We start from the raw sequence: 27,946 nt of genomic DNA, 5'->3' as shown, positions 1-27,946 counted from the left end.
AGACCAACTTCTTAATTGGCATAATAATGTGATTAATTGCCTTCTTGTCATTGGGCCCACTGAGTTTTACACTGTAAAGAAGTATAAATCAGGAGTGTATTTACAAGCAATCAAATGTCCACCATCGAAAGGAACATATAAAACACCCAGCTGTGCAAAGTGATTGGTTCTGCTTTATTAGCTGTGTATCATTAGTTGGAAGGAAAGACATTTGGATCAGAAGGATGAGTTATTTTGGCATGTTCATTTAAGTTTCCTCATTTTCGGCTCAGCATTAAAAATGAAAACATCACATTGCATGTGACAGCATCTTTCATTTCTGCTGCAGTGATAATAAACAGATAATAAACAGATGGATTTTCTTTACCTGAAAGTTGCCAAAGGAAGATATAGATTCACATTCCCCACATAGGTTAACAACAGTGTATTTCAGCTCAAACACGCAGCTGAAAAGTATATCGAACATACTTTGACGTTGCCACAGGCATCTCACTGCTGAAACGTGAAACATAGTGTTCGAGGATTCTTCTAACCTATGAGATCATCCCCTCTTGGGCTAATTGTTGCTCTCTGCGAATAAATCCCGATTAAGACCTTTTTATCTTTTCTCTCTTTCCACTGATCAGTGAAATGGGAAGAGAAAAAAAAAACGTACCATTCCCCAATCTGTCCTTCGCCATACAAATAAAGCACCAATTATCTGGATTTGGACTCTGGTAGTTGAGCACAAATGTTGATGGAGCTCTGATGTGTATTACGGCATCCAGGTGCTCCTGCATATTAAGGCACTTAATGGTCACATAATTAAGGAGAGACGCTATTGTCTCGATTGGTGTGCATCTTGATTCCAGGTGGCAAATGGCGTGCTAATGCATCCTTACAATTCGAGGCCAAGCTTGTGGCAGGCAGGGGAATCGGTGACGGCTCTTCTGAGGCCAGAGAATGACCGATTGTCAGTGAAAGCTTAAATTAAATCACATTATATGCAGTGATATACTGTATTTTCTAAACACAATAAAAACACAGGCATTTGTTGTGACAGCGCTAGAGACATATGCATTGTTGCAACAGTGCAACATGTACATGTTAGTTTTGAACAAAAATACCTCCCACAGTGCAAGGGGTCAGTGAAGATTTCAAAAGTCTATATCGTAACAAGGTCTAAGGGCGTGTTGGCGGGCTCGGCGAGGCTTTACTTGTTTCATTCAGTGGCGCTGAAGCAAAGGTCGGGGATCTCCGAAGTCTGGAAGATACGTCATCTCTGCATATATCCAGCGATTGTTGAGATGATTCAGTTTGGTAATCACTCTGAAGACCATAAATAGCTGTACTAAACTCCATGGCAACCTTTCAATATTTGAAATTGCCGTCTGCTATCTGGCAACACGAGTGTGGCTAAAAATCGGTGGCAAGATTGAGTTCCTCTTAGTACGTATCATTTGCGTCTAACATTGTCATATTAAGATGATTTTGAGAACTACATCAACGTCAATGAATTCATCTTTCAATCTCGAGTGTCAAATGCATTCGGCTCATCTGTAAAGTCGATTGCCAAGGGCAGACAAAAAAGGGGGATTATTATGAATTCAGCAAAATCGCCCTTTCTCGGCCCATCAATATTCTGTGGCCATTGTGAGGAGATGGGTTCAGGCTTAACGAGGGGATCCAACGGATAAATGATCGAAAAAACAAGACAGCTATTGTCCTTGAACTCTTAATGGCGTACTAATAACACAAGGTGTCAAAAATGATTTTAACCAGAGAGTCTGAGTCAAACTTTTTTTTTAATCTCTCTGCCTTTGGACTTGGAGGAGATAAGGGTCTTCTCTCTCTCTCTCTCTCTCTCTCTCTCTCTCTCTCTCTCTCATCGTCGCATTACCAATTCAGTCACGCCTTTTGCATAATCACCATGCACTGTGTTTCCTCCTGCAGTCTGGATAAGGGGACTCATTATAGTGGAGAGAGTAGCAGGCAGGGGCAAGTGTGCATTGCATAGGTCGCACTGTTTGCCAGGGACTCGGAAAAGATCAGGAATTTCTGCTAAAAAAGAATGAAACCATGGACTCAGCACAATCCTGACATTGTAAGCTTTGCTTGGGTTAAAATGAAATAGAATAGACTCATAACTATATCTATACCGTGTGATTTACTTCATGTGGTTTGAAATAAATATTCAACTCCACTAATCAGCCTCTTCCATTGCAGCGCTTTCGGAACAATCGACCAGATTATGTAGAAAACGCTCAGAACGGTGCAGTGCTCCGTCGCCCTCGTCCAATTAGGACACAGTATCATTGACATAATGCGCAAAATAGATATTTGAATAGTTCGAGTTTTTTTAGGATGAATATTCTAACGCTAATTTTGGATGTTTGAAAACATCAGCACGCAGCAAACCTTTTGCTGGTGTGCTCACACTGTTTCTATCAATTCCTTGTGTCTTTGATGTCCTTCTAATTCCCAAGCATTGTGTTGTCAAGATGTTTTAGAATTTATGGATTGATTCTCATTTTGCTTGTCATTTTTTATTTTTTTATTTCTGCTTCTCCCCTCTCCCGCTAGACAAAAGACTGAAAATAGGGACAACCACAGCAGAAGACGAGAAGAAGAGAATAGGCCATGGCTGAGGGGATGATTGCTTCTCAAAGTGGTAAGCAGTGGACATTTACATTCTTTTAGCTGTTTCGTTCCAGAGACTTGTGTGTTCGTTTTGGAGGATTTTCTTACGTTCGCGCCAGTCCTGGTGCCTTTATTCTACAGAGAAACGGACAAATAACATAAGCGTAAAAACAAACAAACAAACTGGGCTCTCTGTTTGGTCAGGGTGACATGATTATGTTACTGCCACAGTCCCGCTACCTGCAACCTAAAACGTCTCTCACACAACCATTTCTGCCTTTTCTTTTCTAATTCCTGCAACACACTTTACTTTCTTTCTTTATGGTCAGTGCACAGTGAGAAAAGTCTACGTATTTCTTAATTACTTTCTCAATTTAATCAAGATATACACCTTTTGCGCTGTGACAGCGAATCTGTTCAAGCCTCCGTCCACCTTCATTGGCTTTATATGCTCCTGAATCTCAGTGTTGTGTCCGCCTGTTGCAACCTCTCTGACACAAAAATCGTTGCTGAATAATGACTTGACTCTTCATCAGTGCAGCCAGGACAAGGAGGTCAAAACAGCAGGAAAAAGGGTTCACATTGTCACCTTATAAGCATCTTTTAAATTTACAATGAGTCCATGAACTCCTCACAGCTCTAAAGAAAGCACCTATAATTCATTAATTATAGATATACAGCAAGTATTGCGTATTTCTCTTCATGTGGTTCTTTCAGATAATAAGTTATTCTGAGGCCATCTATGATTAATGCTGTAACATTTACCACGTGGTTTTTACGACATTAATAACATCTCAAGATATGTGGGACATTTAAGAGACTCATAGGTATCCCAAATCAGGGAACAATATATGATCTGTGTGTCAGTGTGTTTCGATAGTTTGATACAAGTGTATAAAACATGAGATCACCTGCTCTTTTCATGAAATAACCTGACCCTGCGGGTCCAAGTGAAAGCTGATCCCTCATTAATGTCCGCTCTTAATGCCTCTTCAAATATCAAGAGATAAAGGATATTAGTTGAAGGGAGGAAGCCATTTCAGATACATCTTAAAACCCTGATAACATTAGGACATACATTCTGCAAAGGTGTTCTTCCTGCAGACCTACAGAACAATGGAGCACCCTCCTTCAGCCAGCAAACACTAAACGATGGTGTGGTTAATGCCTGACACAGACATGCTGGAGGGGGCTTTTGAAATGCAGTAACTTAGTTTGGCAGCATTTACTCGCTGTGGATATCAATGCTGTGAAATGCAGGAAGCACAGTGGATGCCAGTCTTATATGTCACATATAATCTAATATAAACTGTCTCGATGACATCCGCGTTGTGCATTTAAACAGCACAGAACAGTGCATTCCCTTCAGGCGTGTTGCTTTTGCCAGGCATGTTGAGTGCAGATCCATAATTTCCCTCTCCAGTATTCATGCAACAAAAAAGATCATCTTTACATGACTTTTAATTTACAAGTCAAACTTCCAATTGACTTCATCCATCAGTAGCCACACATACGTGTGTGTGTGTGTGTGTGTGTGTGTGTGTGACTGTGTAGGCAAGTGCGTCTGCATCTGTGTTTGGGGCAGAGCGAGAGATAGAAAAGCAACAGAGGTGATGTTGTGTGAAGAGACGGAAGAGATGGGAGGCTGCAGACAGTTAGTGTTCCCTCAGTATCACATTACATCTTAATCTCCTGGCCCCTCACGGGAGGAGCCAGCCGAGCATGGGATTGTGTTTTGCATCTAAATCAAGACGTCGTGTTCCTTCTGAGGGGACTTTATTGAGACAAAGTTTGATGTGTCTGTTCGCAACTTTACATAGGTCTGGATGCGCAGGCGGATCATCCAGCTGCTGTTGTTTTTACTGACGTCTTGTTAAATGCAGATGCCTCGTAAACTATAACATCTCGAATCAATTAAAAAGAAAGGGGGTAACTAAACTCCTGGGGGGGCGTACAGTCGTTAAGTTATCAACCACTGTGGGGAGGTTTCGGCAGGTTGCATCATGGGGGCTGAGTTTTCATGACAGCCAATAGCACCAGCTAAAACCAGAAGTTGTAATTACATGTTAAACACTTGCTTTTTTTCTCTAATTGTCACTGATTTACAGTATCACTGCATTTGCTTGCTGATCAGTTTCTTCAATGTATTCAAATGAAACAAATATTGGTTCTTGGACTGATATTTTCTTTTCCCTCTTGTGTATTGAAACTGTAGTAAAAAGCTTCAAGACTTCAAGCGGTGGGCAGTTTTGCTTGTAACCCAACAAACCTAAATGTAGATGTCTTGTAACCTGCACCAGTCTGATACAGATGTATCTGTAGGGTTATAGTGACGGTACTTATGGCTAAGGCTGCACTTGCCACTTCCCATGTTTGTGCTGTATGTAACGCATTCATCCTCCCGTGAACATGTCCACAGGTAGCTGATTGTGACTAATTTACTCAATACAGGAAATAAGTCAAGGCATATTGCGTCCCATTAGCTTCCTGTTAGAACATTCCTCATGTTCTACATCCTAAAATCTTTTTAGTCTTTATTCATCATCATTTCTGGCAAATCTTCAGTTTCTCAGAGATCAAAAGCAAACGCACCACCTGGCCCTTATCGCGATGAGGTCTGCTGCGTCCACGTCCTCTCCCAGCAGGAAATGACCCGTACTTTGGCACCACTTTCCCATCTCATCAGTTGGGAGAAGGGGTGAGCAGCACATGGGGCACGTCGCATTTCAAGATGCCTTCGGGGTTACGCCTTCAATTCTCACCTTCATTTACTGTGAAGCTGCACAACAAACTGTGACAGCTTTTATGGTCAATTATGGTCAAAGCCAAAAATGTGAGTATTTATTGAGAGGAATTAGAGAGGCTGGTGCTGACATTTGCAGATAGAAGACAGTATTTTTTCTCTTTTTTTTGTATTTGTTGTTTTTTCTCCAATGAAGTGTTACATTTCCCTCCAACATCAACTGGATACGGCATTATTAGATCTGGCTGCTCACTTTGAGATATGAAAGGGAAAAATAATCTCTCTGAAAGAGGTTCGCTCTGACAGCACATTGAGGTGTTATGGAAATAGCCTGGCTGCTGTTTCAAAGGGAGAACACAGTAAGAGGACTGGTTTGGAGAGGAAAGCCTGCTCGCTGCAGATGGAAGACAGGGATACACCAGCAAGGCTGCTCAGTTCATTGTACTCTACCGAGTTCTGATTTATTGTGGTTACATTTTTGTTGTTTTTTTGCCAACGCTGCTCCTTTCTTGTTGCTTGAAGGCAAAGACAGCCTCTTGATTGTAGGATAAAGGTCATTTAGTCAAGGATGCAGGGGAGACGAAATATAAGAAATGCATGTACTGTCTTGGAGTTTGTTTTTTATTTCATCGTGATTACTGTGATATGTCAAAAATTCTAATTTTAAGTAAATATCCAACTTCTTCCTTCTTTATAATGAGGTGGGCAGTTGGTTTACTAGACATGGATGCTTTTTTTCAAAGTTACACAGAGAAAGCACATTCATCTTGTCTATTATAATTTCTGTGCTGTCCACTCGCCTCATTATTCTTGGTAATAGAGTCATATCTCCCCCTAGTTTATTGATTCATCATTATTTTCTCAACACATCCATCCAAACATATCATTTGAAGTCTGGCCAATTGCCAACAAAAACATTGTTGTTGTGTGGAACTCCACTGTTATCATTTCTTCCTTGTATTTTGCGATTTTAAGCTTTGGAATAGTTTCGGAGTAAGGACCAAATAACATAGATATTGTATCAAACACATACCACCGGACAGGTTGCTGTGGCAGATATCTTAACTTGCTTCAAAAACATCAAACTTCCCATGAACTCTTAATAACAACAATAGCATGTTACCATACTTTATGGTGGCAAAACATGACTGCTGCTAGCTAATTGGAATACTGCAACAATTAGTCACAGTTTAAAGTAAATAAGTAAGTAAATAGAGATTAGTATATTCAGTGTAATGTAAAGCTAGTGTTCCTTAAAATAAATACCCATCATCCGTAGACATGACAAGGCTTACTTCTCATCAAGCGTTCTCCCAGTGCCCTAATGTCAATTCAATTTGTGCCACCAATATTTTCAGAGCAGGTGTTATCCCTTTCAAAGGGCGGATTTGCCATTTTTGAAAGAAACCCGTCATCTCTTATTGTTTAGTATGGCTAACCTTCTATTATCCACTGACACTGTCCTCAAAATGCTATTATGGGCTGATTAGGGAATGCCAGCACTGATCAGAATTGTTCGCCTTGATTAGAGAATATTCACCCCTTTTGTTACTGTCAAGAATGATCAAGAAGAGAACAAGGTTCGCTAAGTGAGTGAACGTGACTGGGAGCGCCATCATCATCATCTCTGTAACGCAGCGGCACTCATCTCTGAGAGGACATATTAACATGCTGGCGCGCTGTCATCCCCGGTGCCCCCAGATGGGGCTCGTTCAGGTCTTTCACAAAAACACAGGCGGGAAGGGATCTTATATGTCAGTCTCAATATCACCAAAGCCATAATTAAGAATGAGCTGGCAGAAGGACATGTACTTTTGTGTCCCGATTGGATGGATTGTCTAGTTTAAGATATGTAATAATTGGATTTGACATCTGCAATAACTTTAAAGAGTTTATCAATTGGTTTCCTAGAAAATGTATAATACGACAATATATAAATGTTGCATAATAAAATGACTTCTGCCATGATAGAGCATTTTATCCATAGAGCCAACACCCACCAACTGAACCCCTCACCTTCCTTTCGTGTTCAACTACTTCTGAGACTATGGATTGATTGATTCTTTTTATTTATAGTTTTGACAATAATTTGAGTTATATTAAGATGATAGCTTATTATATGTGATTAGTCAATAAATGAATATATCTTGTTTATGTATTTGGACACATCTAACTATCCACTGGGCCCTCCATGTTGGCGCTGGCGAAGGTTATCAGGTAATTTGTGCTGCATCTGCACAGCCTCTATGAATGCAAACTGATATTCATGAAGGAAGCTGGTCAGGAGATGGGACCTAACCTTTGAAGATACCAGAGGTGAATAAATGAGGGCAGAACCAGGTATTTATTAGATGTCCCTATTCAAGACTCTGTCCTCTCATATAGCCCACAATTACTGCTAACTGTAATGGCGGAGTGCATTGTGTGAAATCAAAGGCTGCGCTCCCTGTGGCTTTCCTTCCCTTGTGTTTGTTTGTGTTTTTCTGTTGTTTTCCTTACAGGAAATGCACGGCTTCTAATTAAGTCTTGCAGGGGGAGAAGGAGGCGCCTCAGTCGGCACACTGTGAGCGGCTATCGCCAGCGCAACTTCAATGTTTAATTGATGTGTGCTCTATTATGTATGGATGCCGTGAACCGTGTGTATATGGGGCTTTATGCAAACTTTGAGTCCGTGCAGTGTTTGTGAGTTTTGGTGAAAGAAAGAAAGAGGAAATAGGAATTGTGAAGCGGAGTAAGTGCATAAATGTAGTAGGGTCAGTGTAAACGTTTCCCTGTCATCTGCTCCATCCTCGTATACTGAATGATCCATTCTCTCTACATTACATAGTTCCCACAGAAATGCACTCACATGTACATCCATAAGTATACAAACACATGCATACACTACACTAACAGTAGAAGAATATTTTGTTCATGTTCATTCTCTGGTATCCTAAATTGAAACATAACTTCACTTTAAGACAGAATGCATGTTATGTAGTTTTGAAGGCACATAGTGAATTCTAAATGAGGAAAGTCAACCCCAGTCAGCTTTGTGTATGCAGAAATGTGTCTTTAAAAGGTGGCATGTACACACACAGACACTCTGTCCATTTTACCATACTGCACATCCGCTTAAGACCTTGTCCCTACAAACTATATCAGCAGCAGCAGAGGACCCAGGCCTGAGAAGGTGGATGAGGTAATAACCCCCATGACTCTGCTGCCTACAATGGCCAAGAGGACCGTTGTTATGTTCCCTCCACCTCAACCTTTAATGTGCAGCGATGCAGTTCGAACCTGTTAGATATTTTTGCACTAGGCAGAGCCAACTGAAGGCTAAATTTACGCCTAAAAAAAATACTTGGATCAGCAGGTGTGTGACTGGGAAGGATAGCCCGGATTTGAAGAAGGGGAATTGGAGGGAAAATAAATATTTCTCAGAACATTTTCTAACAACGCAGTTGAAAGGACAGATGAATATGAGTAAGGGATCTGGCTATGCACAGATAGTTACTGAGAGAGGGAGATACAACTTCAAGCAAGGGTGCTCGCTACAAGGTTAGTTTAAAAAGGGTATCTATGGAGTACTGGCTTTTGGTGATAGGAGAATCTACTGTAAACTAATTCTGCAAGTAAAACGATTGCTTGCTTTAAACACACAGTCAAATTTCAAAGGTACTAACTAATTATTACGGTGGCCTCATATAACGATCAGGAAGAAGAAAAGAAGGACATTCTGTTTGGGGGTAAGCCTGAACGCCCCAAGTTCAAAAATCCACTCAAAGCGCCCAATGTCACTTTATGTCATTGTGGTGACTTAAAAAAAAACTATAATACTATAAAGCATGGAGCATTTTATTTCTGGGAATGTCCCCACACAAACCCATTTCACAATATCAGAGCCCGGAGGCCTCTGGGAGCAAGGGGATATATTTTGGGGGGGGAGGGAACCAGTGTTGCTTGCGGATACACAGGCCAAGCCTTCATTTCCGTGCGCAGCTCGTTGTTCACATTTGAATTTGCATCTTGAGATACAAGATTTGATTTGAAGAAGCTAATTTAAAACCAATGAAAAACAAAATCAGCGTCAGGCAACAGCAGCTGGGTTCCAAGATTGCATTTCGGCCACTCTCTTGCTCTCCACACTGACAGTTTACATTCAGCCAAAGCCTGCTCGGACGTGATTGGTCAACACTACTCAAACGAAACTGACTTCCGATACCAAAAATCTTGCTCCGTTGCCTCTACATGTGAATGCAGAATCTGTTTATAGAGATCACCCATTTTGTAATACTGCAAATATACAGTATATATAAATATTGTAATAATTTCATCAGTCGGCCGTAAACTGAATCATAATTGTGTTTACTCATTTGGCTGCAGATACAAACTTAGCAGAGATTAACACTGATGTAAACAAAAGTCTTTGAGATTTCAACTGTAAAGCTTGATGATCCAAATGCAACATGACATCGAAACATAGTGATACTGCAGTAGTTAGTCCACCCATCCCACCACAGACAACTACCTGTCATCATTCAGTTAAGTTTGTGTGCAAATAAAATAATATAATGCTGACAATTTACAATTACAGCAGCACCTCGGTAAACATGCGCATGCTACTTTTGAATGTGATGGATTTATAAGAATAGACGTTTTAGGGTTCCACCAGTAAAATAGATTCCCACTCTAACTCTTATGATGTAAGAGAAGCCCTGTGCTTGTGAATTCACTGTGACTGGCTGGAAATGCTGATCGGTAAAGGGCCAGTGGAGCAACCGCAATGAAACAAACAAGCCTATGTCATGCAGGGAATTAGACTGAGAGGAGCAATACTGCACCTAACAAGCTTACAGCACTTTGAAGAAGGTGATTGAGAGGGAGGCAATTTCCTGGACAGGAGCACTGGACCATCAACTTGCAGTCTCATATCCTATGGCCCCTGTCCAAGAATCTCTCTCACACACACACAACAAGGTGAGAGAGGGCACTTAAGGGCCTCTGCTTCACTGGACAGAAAAACTGGTTGTACTGGATACCAAACATCCTAGAATGTATGTTACTGGGTTTTCAAGTGGGAGAATTTTTTTTGTAATAGTAATTCGTTTTTTTAATTGTTTACCCTATTAACATGATTACTATTTGCTTGAAAAATTACTTACATTCTTATCAAATTTGTAGAAAATAAATATTCCATATATTGACTAAATGATTAATCAAATAATTGTATCTCTTGATCAGACTTAACATTTCCTTTAAGTGTTATCACAGATAGCATTTTTTTGTTCTACAGTCAATGGGCTGCACTAGTAGTTTGGACTCTTTTGAGCACAAAGTTCAAATAACAGTTGCAGCCACATACGTTCCATAAACACCAACATTAGGTACATGAAAGGTTGTAAAACCTGAGTTTGCAACTGGAAGGCATTGCAGCTATGATGCCACCATCCTATGACTGAACCCCCCACAGCTGCTCCAGGGGCTCTGTACTCTGGCTGGCCCTGTGCTCTGTTCCCTCTGATGACATGCATATGCATGTGTATGTTTAACCTGAAGGCTATGCAAAGAGATGGGTTCTTGAACTACATCAAAGGCAGACGTGATGAATACATTGTGTTGAAATGAGCCTATGTACACACTTAGATCTCTGCAGGCACTTACATATTCAGCTGCTTACAAACACTGCACCGCACCTAGCTGTGCAAATATGACAATATTGGTTTATTTGAACAGCAAATTTAAAGAGGAGGGACCTCTCTCTACCTTCATCACGAGTCTCCTTCCTTTTAGGTGGACTTAGTCCTCATCAAGTTACAGGGAAATATACGATGCAGGTATGAGACTACATTTTATGTGACAAATTGGGAGTGGGAGTGATGGGGCTCGGTGAGGGACTGGACTTCATCTTAACGCCTGACGGAAGGTGAATCTGACCTCTCGTGTGGGCCGGAAGGACAGTTGAACTCTGAGCAGTGTAGCATACACAGCAAGATCAGCGGTTCTTCATTACCCCAAGGAGATGGACTAGGAACACTGCCAGGCCAAGGCCATTATCAGTTTGTTGATACAGGTGATTCTGGTTTACTCACCCATAAAAATCATATAGTGCACTGCACCCATCCTAAACTATATATAGTTTGCCAGCTTAATTTACAGATAATATGTTTGTGAGTAACTTTTCCCTTATATTAAAGAGGTCGTTATGTCTCATTCTCAAAAAGGCATAAAGTATTCTGTTTCATGTTGTTATAGATAGATCGATGGATAGATGGCAGTGAAGGGTAATGAAATCCACATTAAAACAATGCTCTTTAGCCAGTAGCCTTGATGAAAAAGAAAATGTAACAAAAGAAGCCTATTTGGGATTAAACCGGAGCAAATGTGGCATTTAAAACTCAGCAGTAAATAAGAGAAGGCAAAGCATGCTGGGATGCAGAGAGGCGAGAAGAAATTGGCCATTTGTCATCTTGGATAAGGTCACTACGTAGCTTGCAAACAGCACAGTAATTGACTGCAGTTGGGATGATAGCTAATGGTTGCTCCAATGAAAAGCCATGGAACTTATAATGATGTACCATGCTTATTATCTTATTTGGAAACAAATGAACATCATCACCAGTGCCATCATCAGAATTAAGACACTGAGGCCCGCAAACGGCAGGAGAGGTGTCACTAACCCCAGATGCTGCTCTGAGGATCGCCCCATGTGCAGGCTGTGCCATTTCTTAAAAAAAGACATGCGAGGATATTACAATATCAGAATTTATGGACTGATAAGCACAGTGTTTCTGGTCCGAGACATATCTAAATGGTGGAATTTGTGGCATCTCACATGGCATGTGGCATATATGCACAGCTGCGGGTAGCCTTAATTAACTTTGCAATGCTTGGATGAATGCATTTGAGATAGACCCTAATTGCTTTTATACACACTTATTTCAATCATATTGAGGGATACATGGTGAGCGCTTGACTGCAGTAAAAAAAAAAGCATTGTATTAAAATCGTCATGCATGTCACATTACGATTAAAGACATTGCAGCAAGTGACCGTAGAGCTCATTCCTTTTGCTCCATACTGTGTTTGTATGCCGCAGAATCTGAGCTGTTTTCACCAATGTTTTCAAGAGATGTGTCATAAAGAACAAAGGTGTTTTTTTTGATGGGACAGCAAACATCCCTACAGCTGCACAATGAAGATTAATAATTATTACCACATACTGTCAAGGATGTATTACCTGCTGTGCATGACCCTCCTGGCAAGCAATGCATGAAAGCAATTTCCACAGCTTGGAACTATCTCGGAGTCTGGATGAATAAAACCAATGCTGACTCTCTGCAGAGTTAGTATTACCAACTATTGCAAGTTCCGTCTCTGAGCCATAGTATGTGTGGCTTAATTCAATCCCCAAATCATCTTCTTTTTGACGAAATGCCATTTTATAAATATATGTTTTTTTAATGTTGTGATGGGAAGAATACGTTTGTTCATGCAGAAGATTGAAGAAACCTTCCATTTACTTTGTTTAACAGCAAAAGTACAGCACAGCTCAAAGAAACTGTGACTGCTAATTAATAGATCATCAGCAACAACCTTTATTAAATCCACTCATTATGATTCTTGTGGTGAATCTTTTTCATGCATTCATCCAAGCTGACATATTTAGGAGAGTTACCCACAGTCATGCCTATGCCACGTGTCGGTAAGATGCAACCTTTTAGCCGTGGTGAGGTAGACACAGAGACACAGTACTTGACAGCACATAACTAATTATGGTGCATTACCTTCTTATATAAGTTTTAAGTCAGCACACGGGGTTAATTCTTCATGTCTTTACCAATGCTGAGCAGCATGCAATCCCTGCTTCACATATTGCTTTGTACAGTCCATTGTGTCCTTCCTTGTTTCGTCATGCAGGTAACTATCAGGGTGTAACTATCAGGGTTGTCATCATGGGGGTTTTAACAACATCATATCGGCACCATTCATCTTTCCACAAGCGGAACAACATTTTTTATGTCCAGCATGTAAAAACTGTCCATCACATCACTTTTAAGATTCATTTTGGAGCCGGTAGACACATCAGACATAAATAACTCAAATAAAAAGACTCTTTGAGCCACAAGAAAAACTGATGACGCAGGTCTTTTTTATTTATTTCAGATATGGTTTCAGGAGGGAGTTATGTTGTTAACATGACAATACCCCAGAAAAAATATGATAAGTGTTAAGATAGTTTCTGAATCAAGGTGTTGCGGACGCAGTGAGTGGTCTGCTGCGTTCCTGCTTGCTTGCATATTCTGGCCAACATTGTCGGCTCGAGCCATTCCTCCACAGAAGTGAAGCTTAATGTCCCAATTTTTTAGGAGCTAACTGTGTTGCTTTGCGTCTGTTAAGCAACTATGACGACACTTGTAGCGATACTATATTTCCAACATGCCCCAGGAATGACAGATGCCTTCTGCATTGTCTTTGCAGTTTGGGTTGTTTATGTTTTGCTTGTCCACTCTCCTCCGTCATGAAAAAGTAAAAGCACAGAGATGAATTGTCCCTGCCTGTTTTTGTTAGTCCTGCTGTTGTGATTGTGTTGTCAGTCTTGTCAAGACTGCAGCTGTCAAACCAAGCTTCTCTTTGATACTGTCACTTTGTGAACCTTTCCTGGCTGCACCCTTGTCGCCCTCAAGGTCTTAATAACTAGCTTTTGTCGCTGCTGAGAAGGATGAATAGTGACGGTGCCAGGCAGCCCACTCTCTATGGCACCCTTATCTTTCAAGTTGTCTTTGCCGGTCTTGTTTTAATTAGATTAAAAGTTGTGTGCACCTCTGGGGAGAAACTGCAGGCCTGGGCTGGTGCCTGGGCCATTGTGTGCAGAGCTCCTATTTTTGTAATGCTCAAAGGCTGCCAAGTCTTCGCTGTTCCTCTGCGGGGCTGCTTAGGTTGCTCAAACTGTGCGTGGGTCAAACATCATGTAAACTTGTTGGCATTGGCAATGTTTTAAGGTGACTCAGTGGCTCAAATGTGTTTATGAAGCAGCAGGTTTACCCTTGTTTGACTTTAAAGCGAGGAGTTCTTTTTACCCGCATTGTTTCTTTTTACATGTTAGCTTTATCACCCACATACTCTGAGTTATAAATGATCTGATTGAGCATGAAGATTATTTGTAGTTATCAAGCCTGTAGTGTGTTTAAGTAAAGCTGTACCATTAAGGAAACTTTACGATGAACATAATATGATCTTAGACTCAAATCTGTAAACCTGCATGCAGTTTTACCCGACTGTGATGATCTGGAAAGACTTCTCCTTGATCATGTCTCCGTTTGTTTGTTTGTTAAAGAGGAAGAGATGTGTAAGCTGAAGCTCCATAATCAAAACTAATCAAACTGAAAATCCTCTTTGAATGGAAAGTCATTGTTACACAGACTCACTTTGCTTGATTCAGTGGTTCTCTTTCATAATAAGTCTAAATTAGTTTGCTTAGCACTGATAACTATGTAATACGAGATACTAACTGCACTACCAGCTCCTTTTCTAAGATGTCTACCGAATGGAGAGAATCGATTTGTTCATCCACCTCTTCTTGCCAACACATTTAGAACACACAGCTGATTTCACCAGCTCTACAGTGGTTCAAACCCAGTATCTTCTAATCACACCTTTACTGTGCTAACCACAGAGACACGATACCGCATGATGTCTGCTACTGGAAGTACTTGTCAGATGTTTTGGCATCTGATGGGAGATGGTCCAAATTACTATTTCTTGGTTTGATACTGCATACTTTTTTTTTTAAGAATAATTGATGTAAGAGTGAGAGTCATTATAATGCGGATCAGCCTTTTAACACCCCTGAGCAGCTCTCGAGGTATAAAAGCCCAAAGGAAATCATGCTGTGAGCTGGAAAACTGAACTCAGCATAGCTCTTTTAACTTCGCTCTATGTTTCACATTTAAGGAGTCTTACTGAGCAAATTTACCCCTCATTCAGGTTTATGAGATTCATGAGGTCTTGTGGGCTTAACTCAGTTAAACATTGGCCAAGATGTGTCAACTCCAATGGCTTTTCATATCACACTCCACTAACCAAACCTGCTTCCTGCAACATTGTACTCGCATCACATCATAGATTGTTAAGAGAATTACAATATTTTAAACATTTATTGCAGTCTTTTTGATAATAACAGAAGAACTTGAAACCTTGATACTTTATCTATTTTTTTCCGCTCTTAAAGCTCATTAAGAGAAGCAATGATGCAACATCAGATCTGAGACGCCTTAATTTCACATGTGAGCACTCCATGAAACATTGTCACCGGTACAGCGTGTTTTTATGGGACTTAGACATAATAAAGATAATGTTGATGATATGGCAATGTGCTTTTGCTGGAATTGCATTTAATTGAATGCAAGAGGGGGTTTACAAGCAATTACACTGGGAGAAAATGAATAATTAAAGAAATAGAAATATAATTTTAAGATAAACAGACGGGTATCCAAGGCATTCTCACAGGCCAGCAGAAATGAATGGAGATTGAGGGGCTCCAACATGCTTTAACGTCCAACCTGATGAATAATATCTTGATAATATGGCCTGCCTGCTCTGCTCGCTCAGACATTGTGCTGACAGCAGAAAGACGTGTGTGCCAGTTAAAGTAGTCTGAACGAAGCCGGTGCCAAAGCAATATTTTATTTTATTTATCTTACTTCTCCCGCTATTCATTGATGCTGTTCATTACCCCCGTGACAGCCCGAGCCATGGCGTACATTGATGTGTGGGGAAACCGGTTGTAAAGTGCAGGAGAATGTTCCAAACCAGACACATCCATTCATTGTAAAGAGAAATCCTAAGGAAAAGGGAGGGATAAAACACAAACACGTTTCATGCCGTGCCATATTGATTCACGATAAATGATTTGTTCCCGAAGAGATTTTAATTTGCTTAGTAAGCCACCAGCGTGACGTGTAACTTTTTTAAGTGCCTTAAATGATTACGCCAAGTCTGGAGTGATCCACATCAAAGTAGATGAGTTGGGTTTCATTGAGAGCAGACATTTCTCAAAAGTGAGCGAGCAGTTTCTGAGCCAACTGCATTCACACACATCTTCAGTCGTGACGGTTAATGTGCATTATCCAGATTTTTTGTTCATATTAATGTTGGAAAGAGGGGCAGATTCTCACTGAAGCTGAAAATGTAAGCAGTGATGAGCAATCCATGTCTGTGTTCCAATGTCTATGCATGCTGTTGATGAAAGAAGATACCAAACAGCTTGAGATGAATTAACCTGCTCCGTTGTTTTGAAGGAAACATCAATTTATCCCGGCTGCTGTTAGTTTCTTATGCAGTGCAGTTGATTAAATTCTGACCCTCATCACTCTGTCACTAAACAGTGATTTATTGGAAAACAATCAATGTTCGCCAGTTGCTCAACAATCTCTCTCTGTGAGCTGCACGGGGAACCATCACAAACGCACACAGCCGATGATTGCTCCAACTATTTGCATAAGTGTAAAGTGTGCTCATTCCCTCTTGTATGACTGACCTCTGGTCAGAGATTAAACAATGCTCACAAATGTGGCTTTTTGCTCCTCGTGACAATGAGGACACGATAATGAGTTCTGGGGGAAGAGGCTATTTGGCACTGTCGAGTGAAATCCCTTCGCCTGAAAATGAAAGCTTTTGGCACCACATCTCAGCGTCTCTAACTGTATTGACGGGCGAGAAAAAAAGAAAATTGAAAATGAGGAAAGAACTCCCGACTTGACCTCGTGCTGTGTCATTGCGACCGCTTGTTATTTATCTTTGTGAATTCGGCAGGATTGAGCGCATTGGTTCTAGGATTATCGGGCATCCACATGGACCAGCTATGAACGCAAACTGTGATCATGTTCCCGTCCAGACAAAATGAAAGTGTAAAACCCTAACCGATTACCAGTGACTGTGGCTGACCAGGGGTGCTGGCCATACCGCAGTGAGACGCAACCGAGCAAATAAAGCTCTCCCATGAGTCATTTCAAACTCAAGTGTTCATATCGAAATTGCAACAATTAGTTTGCTTTAAACTGTAATTTCCAGTTTTGAACCATTATCACGGTGAGCATTGATTTATTTTCTTCCGCACAACATTTGCTGATGACGGATAATTTAATCTGCGAAAAAATGTAAGTCGATGTTGTTCTGTTCTGAAATAGATGGTTCGGATTGAAATTGTCTCAAGGCTATACCGAGGAAAAGGAAGAGGCTGGAAAATAACCCGTAACAGGAAATATGACTGTCGGCTACAGTGCTGTTGTGTATTTCACATGTATCTTTGTTCTTTATGTATGTATGCAGTTTAAGCATGCTAGTGAGCATTGGAACTGAGAGACGAGGGGGGGAAATAAAGACTGAAGTGAATGCTGCCTTGCTTTGAACAAAGACATGTCCCTCTGCAGACGGCTTGTTAAAGCTGCAGAGGATGAGTCAGAGAGCAGGTCCCTAACAGGAGCCCTTGTTGTTCGGTGTACAGTCTGGTTTCATCTTGTCAGCCTTGCTCAGGGCAAGTTTAAAAAGAAAAAAAACGGTTGCAGAGGAAGTCTTCTCCATGTCCTCATCTTGACATTTTCCTCTCCATTAAATCACCTGGAGGCTCCGCAATAATTCCCTGCCTCAAGGTAAAGTTTGTTTTAATGAATGTTCTTAATTGTTTTTAAATCTCCTTTTCTTTTGCCTTGTGTTTTGATGCTTTTAATGGTTTCATGTGAAGCACTTTGAATTACCTTGTTGTTGAAATGTGCTATACAAATAAACTTGCCTTGCCTTGCCTTAAAGTGAAACCGCCAGTGTTAACTGAACTATAACCCGAATGACAAATGATCCTGCTTCGGTTTAAGATTTATATCAATTCATATGTAGTCGTTTGCATTCTTTTAGAAAATGTACTGGCATATACTGCACAACAATGCTGTTGATTGCTCGAGTATCCACATGCATTTGCATTGCAGCCATATGAGTAAAAGGACATTTTGATTTACATTTGCCGTGAAAGCAGTGAAATGATCAGATAACAACAACTTCATCATCTGTTTAGCCCAGAGCCTTAGCTGTTAGTGAAGCATGAACGGGGTTAGGGAGACAGCGGGGCACTGCTTCATTAACGCAGAATTACTACAGTATTGACTGCAGTTTTGAAATACTCGTACCAAAGCATATTGCTTTTTGACAAGCGTATTACAATCGAAATACCCTGACATTTTCAGCAAAACATTTATGCATCTCTTCAAAAGAAATCGCAATAGACGACTGACATTCTGAATATAATATGCCGAGGATTAGCTGCTCAGTTACAAATTTACTCTGGTATAATTTTTCCAAATAAGATCAATTTTACTTATAATTAATAGGTTAATGAGTTAATGCCCTCTTTCCTTTATTACAGGTAGGTTCATTATGAACGTAGATTGTAAGATACATTTGACATGTACAGTGTGATGGTGTAAGAAAGTTTAGAAAACATCAGTGAAGAGACTCCACAGAGACCGTGATCACTCTTTCACAGTAGTTATGAAGCTCAAGCTCTGTTCGGTTGAGAAACACTGTTTTGGCCAAAGGAGAAAGCTGATGTGTGACCAATCTTTCTTTACTTTATTTTAGTACAGCACAGAATGCAATTTAGTGCTCGGGATACTTATGCATAATGTTGTTGTCTTTTAAAAGTTGTATAAGTTGTTTTTTTTATGATCATTTTGTTGTTAACTTTTTATGAAAGGGGGAAAACTTTTTTAAGGAGCTTATTTATTGAATAAATAAATAAACCCTCAAAACAGTAAGTTCTACAAGCTGAATTTATGTTTCAGAAGTACTTCCCAGGTAAAACCTCACAGGTGTGAAATCCACCCCTTCTACTATCGGTGATGGAGTGTCACAGGGATACTAATAAAGTACATCTTTCGATTAAAAAAATTTGATAACCATCATGTGAATACAAGAATTTAATTTTCATACAACTCACACGTTTCAAGTATGTTAAAGCTTAATGTTATGCATAACTAAGGACTTGGCCTCCTTGAGTAACAGGTTGCTACGATGGCACCGCCACCACAACAGTGTTCAGCATATACCGTTGTACTAAAACGTCGGCTGGTCATTTTCTTTCAAGCTTTTTTTTTCACTGGTCAAAATTAGCATCCCAATTCATATCACTGTGGCGGTAAATTACAGATGCAACTTGCTAAGTTAGCTGCTAACTGTACCTGACAGGCCTTGCTCCTCTTCAGCTCCACTCTGTCGGGTGGAAGCTTTTTGTTCCAAAAACCAAGAAGGTGACGGACAAAATGGCAGACTCAAGGCTTCAAAACTGTCGTAAACAAACCAATGCGTGAGGTCCTAATGACTACGTACATACACTGTTATATGCAGTCTGTCGGAACAGTTTGCCATGTATATTTAATGCCATGTTTGAAATGCACCATCGACTAAATGTATATGTATAGCAAGGAATAGCCACATGTTTGGATGTCTACATTTCCATCACATGTGAGACCCCGCCAAGGCTTCTCCGTATCCGTGTGTGTCACAGATTGCAGGCGGTTAATATTTCAGTGCAGTGGAGCTGCATTTGGTGACAGCCAAGCAGTTGGGTCAGGTTAACAGTGCTGTTGCGTGCCAGTGCCCAAGAGAGTCTTCAATATTTGATTGCATTTTTCTTCTTCAGCTTCCTCTTCTTTTAATGCACTTTAGAATGGGAGCCCATATTTGTGGTTCAAAAATAAGCCCACAGAAACCCCCGTCCTGAACATATGCAATGTTTTTTTGCTCTGTTTTAGATATATTGTGCTGAAAGGGATTTAGGTTATGCTGTCTTATCAAAGAAGATAGAGCAATCCCTGAAAGCTGTTATATTCTTCCTGATTCATTTGAATTCAAGAAAGGAACATGGTACAAAATGCATGAGCTACATATTACATTTTTATTAATATGATATTACTTTTCTTATTTCAGTGTTTCGGTGTTTCGGTGTTATGTAACTATTTCAAAACTGCACAAGTCAAATTCATACTTTACCTGAATTGTCCCATGACCGGTAAGATAAGGAGTAATGTAATTGCCGTAAACTTCACACAGCATGTTCTGGTAACCTTTTGCTGGACTGAGCATTTTTTCACCTTAAAACGACTTACTCAAAGCAGGGACAGTGTTTCCTCGTAGTTTCTCCACACTGTAACATAGCCGCACTGTAGCCGCTGATCATCTGAAGTGGTAAAAACCCAAAGTGACAGCTCGGATCATTTGGCTGACCTCAAAGGCTTTTCAGACATTGCAGCTCCGAATGTGGAGACAAATAATGCTCTTTTTAAAAAAGGTAGTCGCTTTCATTTAGCTCTCACCAGGCCAGTCCACAGGACACTGAACCTACTATTATGTCATTTGCAGTCTGCAGAGCCTCGAGCTCAGTGACCACAGAGCAAACCGAGATTTTAATTGTGGAATCCATTTTGAAACCAAAAAACATAAATATTTAACATAATAATCATACAGAAAACTGAATTGTTTTAATGTGATAGCCTTTAATACCTCAACTTGGTATGCATTGAAAGGAATTAAATGAATCCATGCATGTCTACTGGTTTATTAAACACGGCTTCAATGCAAATGTACGTGCTCATGGTATTAATATGTTCTGAGGCCCACATGCCAAGACTTGTTAGATGGTAGGCATCACAAGGGGCACGGGAAATCTATCAAACGGCTATGATACACTTTCCTTTCCTTTTTTGAGCTACCTCTGCTGCTGTGGTCCTGCTGTCATTCAATCATATGTATGCTATGCAGGCGGTGTGGTTTTATCCTGCAGCAAACATAGATTTCCGGTCATTGAGCTATGACCTGTTCATGCAATAATATGTTCATCCGTTCATCAGTCGTGGCAGACGTGGCAGGCTTGTATTCAGCTCTTCAAATCAGGAGAAATACTTAAGGAGGAAAACAATATACATTATGAACCTACAATTTAGAAAAATAAACCGCTTGTGATACTACCTTGAATAACACCGTCTCTATAAAACGCTGGCCCATGAGTTAGTACAGGATTCCCCCTGGGCTGTGGATAGTGGTAATGGTGGACAGGCAGCAGGTGAATGATGGTACCTCATTCTCAACTAATTCTCACAGGACACTTCCAAGATAATGGTGGTGATGGATTAGGAGGTGGGCCGTGCAATTTCTGCTCTGTAAGACAGAATGGCAGGCTCACCAATGATATTTACTCAAAATATTCTTAATAGATTCATTTTCCATGTGTAATGGAATCCTAAAGTGTCAGGTAGGAATGGAGTGACTCTTTACTCTTCTTATTTGCTTGTGACTAAGCTAGCAGCCACATGTTGTAGCCTAGCTAAAAAATATAATAATAATAATAATATTTACTGTAGCTCTCTACTCTTTCTTTATAATGGTTGAAATTGTTTATTTCTATATCCATTGTGTCAAAGATAGGAGAGAAACACAAAGAAGCTCTGTATTTAGGGCGGCAGCAGTGCAATCTGTGGGGATTTGTTTTGGAAACCTGAGGGTCGCTGGTTCAATTTCCCCTTCAGACCAAATACTAGGCATAGACTGTTAGCTGGAGAGGTGCTAATTCGCCCCCACAGCACTGCCCTAAAGCCCTTGAGCGAGGCACTGGACCACTACTGCCCGCTAATCCTAATACTAGGAAGGGTTAAGTGCAGAGACTTAATTTCACTGTGTACGCACATATGTGACAAAAGTTGAAAGCTAAAACTTGATTTGAGTTGATATTAACATTTTGACATGACGTGAACTCTGTACTGTATGTGACCTCTGACCCAAAGTCCGAAAATCTACCAACATTTTTTTAACAGCTCCCTCAAGTGAGCGGGATCAAATGAATGTAGCGTCAGCGGACTTGTCTTATCAGAGTCCCATCAATTGTCTCCAAAGAGCCATTTGTCCTGGGCATTCGTTGTTGTCCTATCAGAGCAACGTCACACAGCAAATTGTCATCTGGGAAGCAGTCAGGGTGGTGGGAGATGAAGAAGAAGAAGAAGGAAAAGGAGGAAGTGACAAGAGTGTTGCTCTAAATTGCTATCGATTCAGTTGTTTGAACCTTTTTTCCCTTGGAGGGTAAGAGTGGAGGGGGAGCCGGGGGGGGGGGGGGGGGTGAGGTTTAAAGGAGAGAACTGTCACCCACTGTTGATTCAAAGTGATGTCAGTTGCACCCTGTCATCCTTCCCCAACTGACCAGTTAGTGGCAAATCGAAGAGTGAAACATCTTGGGGATTCTCGCTCAATTGTCCAGCAGCTGTCAACTCATCATATCAAACTCTTTTCTGTGGTTGCTGGGGAATACGTTGATTTTTTTACATAAATATATATATATAGATATATACTATCCACTATTCAGTCACTTACTGGCAGCAAAAGAGGTCAGCACAGTCTCAGTAATGTGAGTAATCTGGCTTGGGATAAAAGTTGAAAGCCATTGATTCCTAAACAATGTACCCTATAATGTGTTTCCACAAATATTGATACAGATACGTGAAGCTCACCTGTTATAGAAGTTATTGACTGAAATAGCAAGTGAGCTCCTGCACCTTCCTCCAGAAAGCGGACAATGCCAAGTATCCTATTATGACCTCTGATCGATAAAGATGCCAGATAGATTCAAACATAAGATCAGTAGAACTGCGGAAGACACTTTTATTTATACGGTCTGTGTTACAACAAGTACAGCACAGCATTTTGGATGGTTTTAAGGTTGTGGTAATATGTCAATTCAAGCATGAAATAAAGCTTAAAACCTTGTTGTGATCTATCTGCATCTTGAAAGAGCAGATTCCCTTGTTTTTATTTAATTCAGATAGAAATACTTTTGGTGTAAAAGGTTGGGTTTTGTTACTCTGATAATACCTGACAACCTATGATTAACCCCCCCCCCCTACCTGTATCTATCTCCCTCTCTGTCTTTGACTTTTGCTGCATCAATACTGCTTTCAAATACTGATTTGCTTTCAAACAGAAGTAACAAGCTGTTCCTGTATGAGTTGAAATTTAAAGCTGAACATTACCTCAGTAAATATGTTCAGACATCTTTTAATCTCTGTGTGTTGCACACGGGAATGATTTCTCACAAAGCCGTGAGCGAGAATACCAGACTTTACATACTATTGTGCTTAGTGGACTCTGGTTTCAGTGTCCACCAGGTGCCTCTTGCTCAGTATTTATAAGAAGAAAGACAGCGTGCTGTGTTCTGCAAAGGAGTCTCATTGGAGAATTCTGATCAGGTTGTTCTCTCGTGTCGGTGTGAGTGAGTCAGACGAGGTGTGCCGACCTCCCTCGACACAGAAGTGAAAGTGCTCGGAGGATCGGCTTTTTTAAGCAGTAACCTGAAGCGCCACCGCTGTTAAATGTTGCTGCTCCAGTATCATCCCTGGTGTAGCTTGTGAACGTAGGTGATGTGAGCTAGTGAGGGGTGGATTGAGACGAGACACAGCGCTTAGAGATCAGTGTTTAGCAAGAGTGTGTTACAAGAAGATTCTGCACAAGACAGAATGTGTGGCCATTTTCTGAAAAACAGCTTCCATTTGCGCCAAATGGTCATGTCCAGTATTTTGATTTATGTTCCACCAGCTACTTTCTCACAAAATAGGTGTAGCACCCTAAAAGCTAAGCCAGAGTCCCTGAATAAATCAGAGTGAAATACTTTAAGAAACCAGATTAATTGTAACATAATGAGACCATTCAAATAGTAGGATCCAGCAGATAAATCTCTCTGGCTTTGACTGTAGCGGAGCGCCCATAAAAAATGATTGCAACTGCAACGAGTGTTAATGACAGAAACTATTAGATGCCAACCGTCTATCGTCATGAATCTCCATCAGTCTTCCTCTCTTCAGATCAAAGGCCTCGACCGTTTAAGAGTCCCGGGGTATTGATGCTTGCTTTATCACCAATTCCTGGAGCCCATTATGGGCCAGGAGGCTGCTTCTCCACGTCCCCCGGTAGAGGTGACACTCTGCATCAGTGATGGGGCAACTTTCGAACCGTTTCAACTGACCACTCGTCCCCAAATGCACAGGACAATTATTGGCACAAGCAGCTCCGCTCTCATTCATTCACTTCCCATCTGACCCTTTCTGTGACACTTTCTAAGACCCCAGAAAAGAAGATCTTCATTAAATTTCCATCAGCTCACAATGAATACAACGCAATACAAAGTCTACCTTGACTTCTGTAAAATGGGTCACATCATCTCGGGACGGCAAAATGCTTTCGACGTTTCTGTTGAACCATATACAACTCAATTTGTTTGGGGAATGGATCTGTGGTGTCAGATAAGACAGTCATCACTTCAGCACTTCACAGGATCGGGTACGGCAAGTAGTTTAAAATAAACATCATGGCTTATTTGTTTGGCTGGGACCTATATGTGTGACATTCATAGAAATGTCGTGCAGAATTTGTTTGTGGAATACAAAAAAAAAAGGAAGTCGAGCACTGTTTACCGACAGCTTGAAATCGTGTTGCTCTATCGTGAGTGATATATAGTTTTAAACTTAAAGAGGGACTACGCCCGTTTTCAAAACTCCCACAGGTTATTCTTATTGTCTAGGACAGTCCAGAAATATGAGTAAATATGAGCAACTCTTTCCCAAAACCAAAAACTAGGGTACTTAAACTCAAACTTCTGATGTCATCAAATATAAAGTCCGGAACTGCTCCATAGACACACATAACCAGTTTATGAGGATTGTCTTGGTTATGATCATATTTGGGATGTGATGTTTACAGGAGCTCAGAGAAATCGGTTGATTCACATCCCCATATACATGATAAATAACAGTAACCCGGTTACTGATTACTGCGTTCTGTTTGGGCAGGCACTGTGATGTTTACAAAAACAAACCAGAGATGGAATATTAAACACTCCACTTTACATTTACCATCACAACTTAACATCTAATTTCTTGTTCGCCCCAAAGAGCATAACATGTCATCGTCATTGAAACCTCTTTGGATCACCAGCAGCTGTTTGCTCTCTCTCTCTCTCTCTCTCGCTCTCGCTCTCGCTCTCGCTCTCGCTCTCGCTCTCTCTCTCTCTCTACCACACACACACACACACTACTGAGCTACTCGTGAAAGCAGAGCAGCTACACTACTCTTATAGCACCGGTGTCCGCCTGCCACTGCCACTACATAGGACCGGGAAGCAGTGAATAGGAATCAGTGAGCCGCTTTCGCTGCCACCATTGTTTGTGTTTGTGCTTCGTCACTCAGCTGAACCTCGCCTTTGCAAATAGTCGGCGGTCCCTCAATAACCGGGATAAGGGGTGTACATGCAACATCTCGCATACGTGGGGTTCTCATAAAGGGGATGAGGGCTTTTCTGGGTTTCTGACAACGGGATATGGAGCCCAATCTCACCAATTGCCTTATGAATGGCACGACAATTTGTAAGTAATTTTGCGTGCAATGAGAACGTGTCATTTGTATCCAATTTATGCAATGTCAACACATCCCCATGAATATGCTATGCTCCGAACAAGTTACATAGTATGAAATCAGACACAGAGACCAAGCGTGTTGGGAGGTTTTTAGGTAAAACAAACCCAGTACAGCAACCAGAGGCTGTGTCCCAAAGTGTTGTTGTTTTCTTTTTAAGTGATGTATGTGGTGTATTTCCTCTTCTGTTCATATCTAACTTAGTTTACGTACTTATCTTAAGCCCAATGGTTTTCCTAAACCTAACTAAGTAGTTTTGTTACCTAAACATAACTGTGACCGTTTCAGTGTAACGACGTGGCGTTACACCATAAATGTTCAATGAAGTCACACGGAAATATTGTGCTGTCTAAACACCTTCCAATCAGATCGGGTACATGTGCATACACATAAACGGGATACTCCAAAAACCTGATCATGAATAGTTTATTCATCCCCATGTCAACACACTCAATGAATTGGGAGAGATGTTCTGAGAGTATGGAGATACAATTAGATACAATGAAATAAACAGGTCTACTCTATCTGTCTCCCATTCATGATCTATGGAGCAGCTCCAAACTTCATACAAGTTTGACACTGACTTCTCTGGTTTCTGGCTTTGACAGAGAGTAGCTCATGTTCCTTTAAAGCATGATACCATTTGCCACTTTTTTCAGATGTGATGAGACGAATAGCCCGCTGTGCACACATTTCCACTACCACACCTAACTTCGTCATTTTACATTTACCATCACACCTACTTTTCATCTCAGTGCTTGATGTGTCTCCTAGCACTTTCAGTGGGAGTATCTGTGCCAGTATCCAGCAAATCGGCCTAATGAAGTATTTCAGACTGATAAACAGCACATCATGCATATGAGCAGTGTGACAGCCTCTCTGATTTATAATTCAGATGTTGTGAGATTAAAGCAAGAAGAGAGAGAGAGAAAAAAGTTTGACAACTTTATTTTAAATTATTCATACAGATGGAATTATTCCTCTCATGATATTGTCACTCTCTGGAGAAGCATCATTCAAATTTAATAGCGGAGCAAGAGATTGGCCATTTGGGTTAATTCAGTGTCTGTAAGTATTTGAGGATGTGCTTCTATTTTATGGTCCAAGATTTTTAATATTTTTATCCCACCTGTTTAGACATGAGGGGCAGTTTCTGAAGTGATTCATCTTTTTGTTTTCATTATAATAAAATACACGAATATCAATAAAATAAATCATAAGCAGCAGTTACTGTTTGTAACCATCATATTGTTTTGATTAAATTAATGAGAATATACAGTAATTGGAAGTTAATGAATTATCTGTTGTCATTATCTTTTTGTTATACTGGAAGCTGTGTTAGGCAGGGCTTTAAAGGAGAATAACATGAATATAAAATGCTGAGAAGCATGTCTGCCTTAACAAGCAAACTTGAAATGTAATCTTCCCTCGCAGAAATATATTCTCTCCCCCAATGCGCTTTTGAAATCTAGGTGTAGTTATGGATTCAGACCTCAACCTGAACAGCCATATCAAGACAATTACAAAATCAGCCTACTATCACCTGAAGAATATATCAAGGATTAGAGGACTTATGTCTCAACAGGATTTGGAAAAACTTGTCCACGCATTTATCTTCAGCAGACTGGACTACTGTAACGGTGTGTTTACAGGTCTCTGTAAAAAGTCCGCCAGAAAGCTGCAGCTGATTCAGAACGCTGCAGCTCGAGTCCTCACTAAGACCAGGAGGGTGGATCACATCACCCCAGTTCTGATGTCTTTGCACTGGCTTCCTGTCCAACAAAGAATTTACTTTAAAATCCTGATGTTGGTTTACAAAGCACTGAATGGTTTGGGGCCAAAATACATCTCTGATCTGCTGCAGGTCTGCTGAGACCCTCAGCTCATTTAAATCAAGATTGAAGACTTTTCTGTTTGCTGCTGCCTTTAATTGAACCACATTCAATTAAAATTCATCAATTTCCTGCATTTCTGCATTTTACTACTGCATTTAATTTCTTGCACTGTTTTAAAAAAAAATGTTTTAATGCAATGAATGTTCTTAATTGTTTTTAAATCTCCTTTTCTTTTGCCTTATGTTTTGATGCTTTTAATGGTTTTATGTGAAGC

The 27,946-nt window shown here is 40.5% G+C and overlaps 1 protein-coding gene across 1 annotated transcript in view; it reads left to right on the top strand.

Annotated features, from left to right (window-relative positions):
* Positions 1-2,579: 2,579 nt before the first annotated feature.
* The window catches only part of lingo2 (leucine rich repeat and Ig domain containing 2), a gene marked incomplete at its 3' end in the record, with an annotated part of 72,955 nt that continues 47,588 nt past the window's right edge, over positions 2,580-27,946 (top strand). The window contains exon 1 of the mRNA XM_079268490.1: positions 2,580-2,650. The remainder of the gene's footprint in view (positions 2,651-27,946) is intronic.

Source organism: Melanostigma gelatinosum, assembly GCF_949748355.1.
Source record: "Melanostigma gelatinosum genome assembly, chromosome: 5".
Classification (NCBI taxonomy): Eukaryota; Metazoa; Chordata; class Actinopteri; order Perciformes; family Zoarcidae; genus Melanostigma; species Melanostigma gelatinosum.
The sequence above is the reverse complement of the archived record's forward strand: the minus strand, read 5'-3'. Positions and strand labels throughout refer to the sequence as shown.